The sequence below is a fragment of the Pagrus pagrus genome, assembly GCF_965226575.1.
Source record: "Pagrus pagrus genome assembly, chromosome: 9".
NCBI lineage: Eukaryota > Metazoa > Chordata > Actinopteri > Spariformes > Sparidae > Pagrus > Pagrus pagrus.
Window position 1 is genome coordinate 18,375,906 of NC_140193.1, and position 11,474 is coordinate 18,387,379.

Genomic DNA, 11,474 nt, shown 5'->3' on the forward strand with positions numbered 1-11,474 from the left:
TCAAAAGTCTGGCCTTCGCTGGCACTGTGCTGCTAACAAAAAATGTTACAAGGCTAGGAGCTGCTGAAGTACCTGCAGACAGAGAGACATTTCTGTGTCTCTCTTTTGAGCCACTGAGAGGTCCTCCTCTCTAAATGTTTCTCTTTATTTTCAGTCCACATGCAGGATACATGGTTTTATTCAGCCTCTTCTTCCACAAAGTACACGGCTAAGTCTGAGTTACCGGTAGCAATTAAAAGTACATAAACGAAGAGAATCACTTTGAACTGTTGCTGCTTATGGCAGATCCATGGCAAAGTCTGGAACTTGCAGCGCTTTAATTCAAGCACACTGAAGTTGTTTGCATGAAAAATAAAAATGGGTCAAGTGGAACAGTGCCCTTTGACAGCCCTTTTACAAAAAATGGAATGAAACCTGGGAATAGAGGCATGTTTCCCCCCCCCCTCTTCCTCAAAGAGATGGCACCCATACAAACTCTCACAGGAGACACAAATGAAGTTGAATGTCTAAAAGCGAACCTCTACACTTTGATATTAGCGCAGACAGGTGTAAAAATACACATAGCTAACACAGAGCAATAATAAGAGATTTATGTATGTAGGGCGCAAAAGAAACGCAGAGCCGTTGCCTGGTGCTGTCAGGTTTATTTTCCTGTTGCGTCATTCACCATGCCAGTGCACACTGGAGCCAAATATGGCAGAAGCCTCTATTTCTCATACCACGTGCATCACGATCTCTTGTCAGGCGAACAGATGTCTGAGCGCCATGGATTGTCGGATGTTTGTGTGTAAGAAATGAGTAAACAAGTTGAAATATTTCCCCCCCTTTAATTTGATGCACAATGCATCCTGACAGCCAATTGAATTCACGCAGATGAGAGACCCAGTGTCACATGTCAGGCCCTTTTCTGATCAGATAAACAAGTTAGTTTAGCAGCAGGCGGTTAATAACTCCCTATCGCCACTCGACATGGTGAATCAGGCGTTTTTCTATTTGTCCTGTAATATTATCACCTCCTTCTGACCCTATCTAACCTTTTACCTGTACAGTCAATACACTCAGTGGTGATAAAAGACCACGAGTGAATGGAGTGTGTGTAATGTTGCAGCCAGCAGCGATTACAGAGGTAACATGAACGCTTGGAAGCGATACTGAGACAGGGCTTTTTGTGCCTCCTAAATTGCTGGACAGCTCCGGGGCTGACATTTAAAACATAACATCACCAAACAAAAACACATTAAAAGAGAAAAGCTGAGCAGGGGGCTTTAAGGAAAACCTGAAATTCAAGTTTTGGCGAAGGCGACTGACCCAAATTTCCTGCCCCTTCTTCTCCTTAACATGCTTCTGCAAGCCCGGGCCCTGGGGTGACGTATCCCTTACACAGGGATTGCCAGTGCATTTACATAGCATGGTTAATGAGAGATCAACACCAGGAAAGCGCCTTGAATATAAAGCTTTCTTGTAAAAATAATGAGCGAGCGATTGATCCATACTCAAACAAGCCGGTTTGCTGAGTTAATACCAAAGGCAGATTATAGCCAGTGCCAAAAGTGCCCTGGCGTGCGACGCCTTTTGCTTAGAGGGTCCCCAAACTTGTCATCACATTAGCACATGGTCAAGGAGTACATCCTACCACTCTCATAATCTGCTTTCCTGCACAATTAGCCTTCTATAATAAGGCAGCTGCCTGACAGCCGGCAGGGAGAAAAGAGGGAAATCACTGAGTTTCGCATAGGATGGATGGATCGTTTACTGCCGCTGAAATATAAACTGCGAGGAGGTGATTCTCTCTCCAACTCATCACCTACTGCTGGTCCTCACATCAGGTCTGAGCGTTATGACAACATGGAGGCTTGCTCTTCTTTATTGTGCCAAGCATCTATTGCACTTTGATGAAGCCAGACAAAGGAGGGTGAGCGGGGGTGGGGTGGGGGAGAGAAGGAGATAGAGAGGGAGAGAGAGAGAGCACCCATGGCCAGGGTGAGTTGTGTTTTTAGCTCAGAAAATCTGAGAGAATCAGATGTTGGAGAGGGTAGAATGGCAGGGGATGGCAAGTTTTCTGAATAAAATAATAGATAATTTCATTCCAACAAAGGCGAGGAAACTATGGGCAAGAGAACAAAATAGCAGGAAGGGATGGAGAAGGGAAGGGGTTTGAAAAGAATAAGAAGAATTCAGTGCTGCTTCTTGCAAGGGAGAAAGAAAAAAAAAACATTGATGACACCCGGTTCCATTCTTCCGCTCTCCCCTTTCTCTGCTCCTCGCCTCGCAGCACGGCGGGCTAAGCTGGGAGCTGTAATGTCATTAAATTGCAAATGCTTTTTTTTCATTTCCGACACACACTGTTTACTTATCTGGCAAAAACATATGTTGGAAGGAATCCGTTAAATTCTGCCCATTGCCTTGGGTGAAAGTGCAATAGAAACGGGCCCACTGAGCTCCTTCTGTCGTCTCCTTTTAGCACTTTGCCTTATCTACAAGGCTGCTTAGCAGCAAACTGGCGAGTTCAATGAAAAATGAAGATACAGTGCAAGATTAGGGAAGAACAGTGAGGGGAGAAATGCTTGGAGAGAGGGTCATCCCATTGCAAATGATTTCACTCCTCTCCATCTGCATAAATGACTATTTTTAAGGCATCTCCAGCGTCTGTATATTTTTCTCACTCTGCCACACATTTAATTTCACGCCCCGTGTTCTGAATATGCTTAAATGCATATCTCTGATGCACCTTTAAGCCAGAGGAAAGAGGTTGGGGGGGGAGTGGGGAGGGTACGAAAGCAAAATTAAAGATAAAATGGTGTGATTTGCACTACAAGTCTATTACTTTATGGCATTTACATATAGTTTACCTCTGCAATTCCAAGATTTTTTTTTTCGAGCACCTTCCTATCAGTATTTGGGCTTGTATAAATATGTATAAATCTTTGTTGAGAAAAAATAGAATTCCTAGCACTGCACTGAAAAGTTTGAAGGGTGCACTTTCTTGCCTCAACTTCTTCTCTTGCTCCCATGAGACTGTCAGCATATCTGCTGGGGGTGTTCTCTCCCAGCTTGCCCCAACAAAGGCACAGGCTTCAAGCACTTTGTGCCCCATGATCCCCTGATACTCCTCCCCTCGGTGGAACGAGTGGGGAGAGGGGATCCCCGGGTCAGGGCTTGGCCGTGGCTTTAGAGGAAGGGCCTGGCAAAGCCCCGATGCTACCGAGGAGCGGCATCCTTGTCAAACAAGTGGGTGAACAGCTCTGTGAAAAGCCCAACGTGGACTCCAAGTCATGAAGACTGTCAGAGAGGAGGCCAGACTCCCACACAGCCAGGTCTCTCACAGTGACATGATGAATGGTGGCTTCATGTGTGCTGCTGCCGTGCTATCAGGTGGATGTGTTGTTCTACAGTGGCGAGGAAGTTTGAGCTGCGAGTGGAAAGCCCGCCCCTCGCAGCACAGAAGAGGAAGGCTGTGAATTGGCCTGGGAATGAAAAGGAGGGAGAGAGAGAGAGTAAGAGAGAGAGAGAGAGAGGGAGAGAGAGAGGCTATTCAGAGCACGATTCCTTTCCTTCATTGTCTGCCCGCTTAGATTTGAATACGCTCACTCAAAGCAGACGAGAAAAATGCTTCAGACCCTCGCATTGTTGGCTTTCTCTCTCTTCTTTTCTATTTGCAATTAAATGCATTTCAAATGGAACAACTGTACAGAGAGCATTTCTGATAAGGAGGAATTCCATTGCCTTTAACCTCCTTTGTAATGGCTTTGCAATTTCTGAGCACTCTTATTATGAGAATTGCACAATCAAAACATATCTCTGAATAGAAAATGCCATACAACTTAAGTATTGCTTCATTGAAAATTAAATTGCATTTAAAAATCATTTTTGGTCCCCTGTGTTCCTCGTTGCTTAAGCCAATCTTAGTGTTTCTGTTTTGTTGCTTTGTGTGTGACATTGTGCCTTGACAGGACCCTTGTGTCCTGAGCAGTATCACGCACGCTGGTCCTAAGCATGGGATGAGATCAGTCAATTAGAATTAATGTCATCTGGTCATTTACAGCTAAACACCCTCCGTGTGCATTGTGTTTGCTTTGTGTGCAAAGCATCAACTGCAAAACCAATCTCATCCTCCAGACATGAATTTTTGAAGGATTTGAACGCTGTAAATAACTCCAAACCCTCTCTTACGAGGTTTACCCCTGGAGCACTTTGTAACTTATCAGGGCTGCCTTGTGCCTCCTCTAATGCTTGCATTATGCTCAAATGTAAATCGGTAAGCTGCCAGAGAGGTGGGCGGGAATCACTGAAGAAAGAATCACTGAAGGGTCTAGCCAATATTCTGATTGGGGTATAGCAAAATAAACAGTATAGTTTTGTTTTTTAGGAGCCGGTTGAACAAAAATATATCACACTACTCTGTTATATTCACAAAAAGGAGTTCTTTAGTGTCCCAGAGATTTTTAAATTAAGTAATAAAAAGTGAGACTCCTGAAATGTTTTAATATTTGATCAAGTTTTCGAGGGTTTTCAAAATGCCAGTGTAAAAAGAGAAACTCTAATATATTCTGAGTGAATGATGCCCAGGGGTCTGTTTTGTATTTCTAATTTCCATCTCTAATGGTACAAGAGACTGATTAGTAATTAGGACAGACTCATTTAAATGCATGTAATGAGCATTATAGGTTTCCCATATACAGTGCACTTGAAACCGACGAAAATGGATAGCATCTTCATCAATTTGAACGCATGTTGACCTTTAGCGGCAATTAATCTACAACACACTCCTTCATGCTGCTCGTCCTTGAATCGGCATTATGGTGTAATGAGTATATCATCGCCATCTCCCAAATAATTGACCTGGAGCATGTTTCGCAGCATAACTATTAATCTTATTTTCCAGTGAATAATTTGATCAGTTTGCGAGAGAAGTGGGTTACGCAGAGTACAAACTGGTGCAGACGGATACGTGGCCCCTAGATATTAATTTGGAGATGGATAGGAGTCTTAAAGAGGATTAAAACTCTATACAGGCTAGTCATTTCATACGGCTGCATACCACCCAGCCCAGTGTATATGCTGTCAGTCACCGCTCGGCATGGTTGAGATTTGAAATGGTGACAGTTAAAGTACAAAGATGTCCAATCCTAGACTATTTCATGGCATATTTCTTGGAGCATCCTGAAGGAAATGCATAGTTAGGGCCAGTCATTCCCAGTGATCCAGGGCCAGCGGAAACAGCAACACTGCCCCCCTGCTATTGTCTACAGATACTGCATCTCCATCACTCAGCTCAGTCTTTCTCTCACACTAGAATACTGTTATAGTGAATTTAAAGGACAGCTACCACAACTATGGTTAATTTAGCACCTTTCTTGCCTTTGTCGTCACTCTTTCACAATGCCACAACTAGAAACATTCACATAGTCAATGACACACAGAGTAAGTGTGCTTAAATGTAAAAGCGTATTAGATGTTTTCTAATTTCTGATCCTCTTTATAATCCTTCCAACACCTGGGTATATCATTGGTATCGGCCAAAAATGAGCATTTCTGACAATATGTCGGGCCGGTAAGATGATGCTTTCATTACGCGCACACAACGCAAACCACTGACAAAGTAGTTTTCTTATTTTGCCCAGTGAATGTGTACATTTTAACATGAACTTATTTAATATTGATATATTAGATAATAATATGTGATTGTATATGTATCGGCAAATTGGATATCAGCAAAAATCGAATGTCGAGCATCCCTGATTTCAGTTGTGGAGAGAGGTGTGGATTTGGACATTTTGCATGTTTTAAAATATGATCATGCATTCAAAGAGATTTATTTCAATATTGGAATAATTACATTTTTTTTGTTAGATATATTTAATTATTTAATTTGTTTGAGAGATAGCTGTCATGAAAGTATTAGACATGTGCTATGTTTTTCAATCTATTATGAACTTCAGGATGCTTTTATTCTGAAAATTAATTGCGTCATTTCTGTATCGTCTTATGTGTTTGTTTTATTATAATTTACTTTGTGTATGTGAGATTTCTTGCAAGAAATGACTGGACCACAAAAACATTTACCCGACCAGTTGTCCACTCTCCTGTATTTTTTAACGTTATTCATGTTTTATTTGTGCTCTTTCAGAGGAGTAAACATGTTTTAGATTTGTTCTGCACTCACTTAAAAATAAACTCATCTGAATATGGAGAAGAGACCTAAAAGCCCAGCGGGGGCTGTCGAGTGTCCCCTCACATTACACATCATTAATGAAATAATACCACGTAAAAACAAGCGCAAACATTTAAATCGGTCGCTTTTCACCAGTTTCCACCTCACTGAGCTCCTTTCTCTCTTAATGTACCTGAAGTGGCCTCAATTCAAATTTCAATAGGCCTCCTATTATTTAGCCAACACATATTCCTACAAAACATACGCAGAGTAGGTTAAGTGCAGTATATACACAAAGCTGTCAAGAAAATGGATGCATCGCTCCATCCACATGGTAACAAGTAGATAATAAAGTACAAATGAATAATCACCTCCATCTGTGATTCTCTTTGGAAGACCATTAACAGAATGGTTTCATTTGTCCGGCTCTGAAGATGCATTATGGACCATTATGCACATCCTCATATTGAACCTGAAAAGGAAGACAGTGAATTTGAGTTTCCTAAGTGATATGCAATTAAAAATCTGCTCTTGCTTCTTCCCTTTATTGTGTCTAAATATCTTTCAATGTTGTCACTTCAAACTATCCTTAGAAATATATTGACAGAGGGTCAGCAGAAGGTTTAAAATTGAAGATTTTTGGTAGACCCATTACACTTACAGTACAATAAAAATATTTTTCAGTCACACAGTCGCGTGTTGCATGCCATTAAACTGTATGTAGTAGCTTGTTTCTCCGTGGCTCTCTGGCACCATCCTGTGTTTCAGTGGGAATAATGGATTCTTTTTATTTACACATTTTGCAGGAGTCAGTTTTGGGGTAAATGACATTTCCAGCAGCCAGTGAAAAATGAAAATATTAATTTGACACTACATTGATATTTACACGCTGTTTTATTGGAATGCTTACCATTTTTAAAAAGTGATTAAAAAGAACATTATATATATATATATATATATATATATATATATATATATATATATAGTATTTTCCTTATTTTTAAATGTTACCTACTCAGTGTTTGTGACTATTGGTAAGGTAAGTTTACTTACAATTCTGTTTCAGTTCTGCTTTAGAGTACTTTTAAAAATGTACACGAATGGCTAATAATTCTGCTGCAAATGCTCATTCTTTGTCAAGCATAAAAACATGTTCTTATTCATAGAATAAATCTTAAAAGACTCCTGACCTTCAAAAACTCACCGTGCAGCTCATACTTACAGTGTGTTTATGCTGTGTTGAATGTGCTTCATTCATGTCTCTGCACATTTAACATTTGTTAAACCTTTAAGTATGTCTTTATCTTTTGATGACATTTAATTTGATCTTGTCTTTTATTTAAATGTGTGCACTACACTGAAATGAATTCTGTATTTTTTACAGAAGCTTTAAGAGGTCATTGGTAAATTCAATAGAAACACATGGACTGATCCTGGGTCAGATCATTCATTTTCCTCTCACTTACACGCCGACAGGCTTGTTTGCTGAAATTAAAGTGCAATAATTTCTATAGAGACATTCCATCTGACTCCCTCCAGGAATTCTGCTCACTAATCCTGTTGAGTGCAGTGAACCTCACAGGACCTGTTGTGTAAAAGACTCGGTGGTCACACATGAGTTTTCTCATGAGGCCGTGTTTACGTCTGTTCTCCAGAAGGACTCTCGTGTTTCTTTACCACTTGAAATATATAATATGTAACATTTCTGCATTTAAATGTCTAAAAACGAACAGACCATTGTTATGTATTTTGTCGAGTTGTGTACTTACATTATACCAAATGTTCAACAACGTTCAAACTCAAAGAAATCTGTAGTTTACTTAAGTCAATGAGTTTCATTGGGTTGCCTGTTGCCATGACTTCCTGTCTATTTTTGCAGGTTATTCTGTAACTTACGTGTCATGACTGTGCTTGCTTGTGTTCGCCTCTTCTTGTGTTTGTATTTGCTCTGCTGCACTGTAGTTAGCTCTGCTTTTATTGCTGCCAATGTCTTTGTCCTGCTTTTACTGTTGTTGACATACCTCACATCATGATTGTTGTTTTAAACTTTAAACTGATTTTCGGTTGCCAACCTTGCACCTGGCCAGGTAATACAGATGAAAACTAGGCTCACTAAGCTAATCCTGGTATGATACAGTAATGTTCATTTGCATGCACTGTCCCTGAAAAATAAATAAAAAAATAAACAAGTCAGAGAGTTAGGAGGGAAGTCGGCAAACGTGACTAAACATAACATAAATTAAACTTTAAGCATTACCTAATCCGCAAACATTTCTGCCTTAGTAACGTAGATGTTCATTGGCAGTGCTGACTGAAGACAACAACTCCCATGATCCCACACTACCTACGACTTTAGTTTTGTTTTGATTGAGAGACCCCTAGCGACAGAAATTACATACTGTACATTTAAGGTAGGTATTTTAGGCTTTAAAATCTGAACGCTTGGATCTAGAAATCTGAAAATGTGGAATATTATATCTGTCTCTTAATCCAATGATGTATTAATATGACATTTCTTGACGTACTGCAAAAAGATTTGTGATATATTTTATATCGCTTTTGCTGGATCCTCACATTTTCTACTATAACAGAGCTTAACTATTTTAGTTCTATGTACTGTATTTACAGTAAAATCATATGCTCAATAATTGATATTGAACTAATATTGACACAACATTGAGAACTTTAGCACAGTTTCTTACTGTAATCTGATTGGATTTGAGAAGGAAAACTGTCTCTATGGAAAAACTTAGAAAACAATCATTTGAAATAGTAGAAAGAAAAGGAAAGAACACCTTTAAAATGGACTCCAAATTATGATAACAAGAAGTTAATTCAAGCTCAATTCAGAGCTTTCTTAACAACAGTAAGACTTTGCCTTTGGTGTAGTAGGATAAAGGCTCCCCTTAACTCTAAATAACACATGTGCTTAAACTGTCAGCAGTCACATGCAGGCCGCTGGAATGCATCAGGAGTGTGGTTCAAAGACACACATTTAAGCATCAGGAGGTTCTCTGACGAGTGTGGAGCTCCTGCTTCTGAACAAAGGCCGCTTAAAGGAAACTCTGCCGGAGTCATATTTATTTAAAACTGGCAGTGAGAAATAAAACATGCCCATATGATTAGATCTTCCTAAATGTCTGCTGACGAAAAACACAGAGCAGGTGATCGTCCTGTTTCTAGTCACAAGTAAAACCTCGTGGGAGTGAGAATGTGTGGGCAGTGGTGGATTAGGCTTTAAAAAACAAACACAAATGACACAAGAAAGACAATAGACAAGTTTTGTGTGTTTTAAATCAATAGACTAATGTAACGTAAAAACATACATGAAAAAAACAAACTCTAAGACCTACATGTTCACCTCTCTGAATTGTAGTAAGTGTAAGTGTTGAATGAGTCACATGGAGTCCGGTCATGCATCCTCAGCATCATCGACTCCATTGTTCAAAGAAGTCTTTGACATAGTTAGTCCTCTATCAGCCACTAACAGGAGAGGCATATTCTGCCTACAGGGGGTTTTGGGGATTCAGACTCTTTCTCAGAAACCAAACTTTGAGCTCATTGTTCTCAACAGTTTTAGTCTGTTTTCTGCGTATTTACAGTTCAAATTGCATAACCTTTACGTTACTGCCAGCTATCTCTGAAAGGTACTTTCAACACCATGTCTGCTTTAACTAATCAATTTTACATGCACTGTAATACAAACTGCACTGTTGTACTTCTATTACAGCATAAAGCTAAAGCAAGGTTTTAATAGACTTGATTAATGTGGTTATTTATTGTGTAGTTTTGTGAATGTCAAGACATATAGTGTACCCAGTGATCAAAGAAGTGCTGAACTTGAGTAAAAGTCCTGCATTCAATATCCTAAATGAAGCAAAAGTGCAATAAGTATTACACACAAAATATACTGTCAACAGTCAAATAACTGGCTCTGCAGTGAACTTTATATTATTCTACATGACATTGTTACATTGTTTATTCAGAGGTAAGTACTTTAGTCCAGTGGATCCCAATCTAGTGGGTCGGGCCCCTAAGGGGTCATAAAATAAATCTGAGGAGTAGTGAGATGATTAACTGGAAAGGAAAGGAGAAAAAGCAAAGGTCTGATGCACAAATTAGATTTTTTTCCCCTCATTTTTTGTATATATATATATATATATATATATATATATATATAAAAAGAGCAGGTCGTCCACTAATCAGAGGGTCAGTGGTTTGATGATCACCGGCTCCGGCTGAGTGTCCTTGGGCAAGATACTGAACCCTAAACCGCTCCCAGTGTCAGAGCATAGAAATACTGGACACTTTGGATAGAAAGTGCTGTATCGCTTAAGATGGGCAGGTCGGCATGGTAACGCTTTATATCAAGGTCCTTGTAATAGGTCCAACGTCCTTAGTTAATAGGCAATATACTCATTATAAGATGCTTATTAATATGAATAAGACTACGTAAATGTAGATAATAGCATAGTAAACACCCTAATTGTTAGATTATAAATAATTTATGAGCAATCATATGAGCAAGTGTGCAACACCACTGTATTAAATACAAATCCCAGATCTGTAGCAATTAGTCAGACGTAACGTAGGTGCCAACTACAAAGAAAACTCACGACGTCATAACAATGCTTCGTGTTGAAAACTACCCTACCCTCTGACTGAAGTTACATAGTGCAGAAAAAAGTGATAGGAGCTGAGACACCATTCACCTTGTTACAAGACACTGTGCCATCAACATGATTTTGAAGCTTAATGTTGCTTTAATAGACTGCTTAAAAACATTAATGAAATCCTTGTAATTTGTATTAATAATATTAAAAATATATAACATTCTTGAGCAGTATATAAACTATTAACAAGTTATAAACGCTTATAAATGTCTTACCATCCAACAATGTATTAGATTATGATGCTATTGGTAATAATTATATAGTCTTATTAATGATAATAGGCATCTAATAAGGTGTTTTTTCCTATTAACTAAAGCTTATTACAAAGACCTTACCGGGTTACCAGCCAGCTGCTGTCATCAGTGTGTGTGCGTGGGTGAATGTGGCATGTGAGTGGTTGGTAGACCAGAAAAGTGCTCATATATAAATACAAGTTACCATTTTGCAGCATCAAATGGAAATGCTCCAGTAGAGAAGAAGTCCCTGAAAATTACAGTGAATTACTTTTGACCATACCAGTGCGGGATAGTCTGTGGAAGATGATGGTAATCCTACAGCTCCTACAGCTGCTCCTTTCTCAGCTCACATGCACAGCGGAGGGTGTCAGCTGAGACCTGGGGTGAAAAGTTTCATGAATGGAACAAAAAGCT